The sequence below is a fragment of the Erinaceus europaeus genome, chromosome 16 (genome assembly GCF_950295315.1).
Source record: "Erinaceus europaeus chromosome 16, mEriEur2.1, whole genome shotgun sequence".
NCBI classification, from domain to species: domain Eukaryota; kingdom Metazoa; phylum Chordata; class Mammalia; order Eulipotyphla; family Erinaceidae; genus Erinaceus; species Erinaceus europaeus.
This window is the reverse complement of record NC_080177.1, coordinates 5,829,266-5,831,765: the sequence shown is the minus strand read 5'-3', so window position 1 is coordinate 5,831,765 and position 2,500 is coordinate 5,829,266. Positions and strand designations below refer to the sequence as shown.

The following is a 2,500-nucleotide window of genomic DNA, read 5'->3' as shown; positions in this document are numbered from 1 at the left end:
ATATAGGAGAATTTGACATAAACAAAATTTAAAATATGTATATTTTATTTATTTTAATGAGAGAGCTGCAGAGAGGAAGCTATACACAAGCTGAGATCAGCTCTGGTTTACAATGGTGCTGAGGTTTGAACCTGAGAACTCAGAACCTCAGGCAGAAGAATCTCTTTATATAAACATTATGCTATCTCCTTATGCTCAATGTAAAATGCCAAGTGTGCTCAATCCAAAACACAACACTTTTCCTGCTATGCTTGAAGACAATCAAGAGATTTACAATCGAACACAGACAAGTGACAGAATGAGGAACTCAGGCCAACACAGCCAGGGGGTTCTTCACAGGCATCATCTCTTTAGGGACCCTGCTCCGTTATCTCTTTGCTCCAACTGGTTCTGTATGTCTTCTGCCAATTTTCCTGCATTCCTTGAACTAACCCTAACCCTAACCCTAACCCTAACCCTAACCCTAACCCTAACCCTAACCCTAACCCTAACCCTAACCCTAACCCTGACTTTTTTTTTTTTTTAAATTCTTTTCCTCCAAAGCAAATTCAGGCTATGGAGACAGATAATAAAGGTGACACTATCTTAAATACCTTGTGAATGCCACACTACATATGGCAATCTCCCTCTCTCTCTCTCTCTTTCTCTCTCTCTCTTTGAGATTTTATCTATTTATTCATGAAGAAGATAGGAGGGGGGAGGGAGAGGGAGAGGGAGAGGGAAAAGGAGAGGGAGAGAACCAGACATTACTCTGGTATGTGTGCTGCCGTGGATTGAATTTAGGACCTCACAATTGAGGGTCCAATTCTTTATCTACTGCACCACCTCCTAGACCACATCAACCTCCTTGAAACTCATCATTTCCTGCCCTCTCCCATAGGGACGTTCTTCCCTGTGCTGTTTGTTTTGTTTTGTGATAGGGACAGTGAAGGCAAAGGGGCAGAGAGGGAGAGGGAGAGGAAGAGGGAGAGAAAGAGGGAGAGAGAGGTTCTTAGATGAGAGCCAGACTTGAACCTTTGCATAGCACTACCCAAGTGAACTATCTCACTGGCCGTTCCCTGTGCTCCCGATAGTCATATTTGCGTACCCAGGCTTCAGTTTTATTTGGTCTTATCCTTTGGCCATGTCAATCATGCCCCTCAGCTTACTAATGAGATTGAGAAGACTTTTGATTGGGCTTGATTTCATCAAGTCTAGGAAAGTGGACACTGCCACCCCCAGGCCCCCCTTTTGTTAAGATCCTTTTTCTAATTCTGGCTCGATCTAGTAGGCGGTTCCAGAAATTGGAAATTTTAGGAAACAGCATAGATACCTTAACACTTGTGCTATGTTTCATTAACAATTCATCCTGCTTCCTCTTTTGGCATCTCTACTGCTGGCAATGTATTTTAAAACACATGTCATGCTCCTACCTTTTTTCTGCCTCCTGTATAAATCTGGTTTATGGCTTCTGCCAGATGTCCCCCCCCCCCCCGTTATAAATTCTGTCTTCTGCTGTGGTCTGAGTCTTTGCTAGGAAGATGGTTCGGGAGAGAGTGAACTGTAAAACCTCATTGCTCATGCAGATTCACCCTGCTAAGCCATAAATCTAACTCCCGCTAGCTGTAAAAATGGGTTTCTTTCTTTCTTTCTTTCTTTCTTTCTTTCTTTCTTTCTTTCTTTCTTTCTTTCTTTCTGTGTGTCTGTCTGTCTTTCTTTACTCTTACATCCTAATGCCTTCTGGGGTTGTGCTATAAAAATATTAATGGTCCCTTAAAGAAGGAATCTGAAATAAAGAACAGAGGTAGTTTTAAGTAGAAGTAGAAGAATACCCTAAGGTGGCCCTATTTGTAATTATAAAAACAAGATATAGCTAAGTAAATTATGATGGCTCACACCCAACGTGACATACCTACAGGAGCAGTCTTTCTAAAGGGTGTGCAACACTGTGCGAGTGGTTATGGAGTACTTCGAATAGGAGACCATCAGGATCTAGAATGACCCAGAACTAATCTTCACCAATGCACCACACTAAGGAGAATTCCTGGGAGAGAGGTAGACTTGAGCAGTGCTAATCTTTGGATCGTGTAGGATCCAAACATCTGGATCCTGGCAGAGCTGGGCCCAAACCCCATTTCCTCCTGTGTTTGCCTGTTGCTTTGGAGACAGAACCTGGAAGGCTGCATTTGGCAGGTGAAATAGGACCCCTTGTGCAGAATCACTAAGTGACGGGCCTAGTTTAGCTATGTGTGGTGTGTAATAAAACCACATGTGACAGTTCAACCCCTACTCCAGGGGCCAGACGGTAGCACACGGGGTTCAGCACACATAGTGCCAAGCCCAAGGATCCCTGTTCGAGTCCTTGATTCCCTACCTGCAGAGGGGTCGATTCGCAGGCGGTGAAGCAGGTCTGCAGGTGTCTGTCTTTCTCTCCTCCTCTCTGTCTTCCCCTCCTCTCTCCATTTCTCTCTGTCCTATCCAACAACAACAGCAGCAACAGCAGCAGCGTCAATGGAAAAAA

General features: G+C 44.0%; 1 protein-coding gene across 8 annotated transcripts in view; it reads left to right on the top strand.

Moving 5' to 3' along the window:
- Positions 1 to 2,500, top strand: part of TLN2 (talin 2) — a 414,501-nt gene that overhangs the window by 191,594 nt on the left and 220,407 nt on the right. The window lies entirely within an intron of this gene.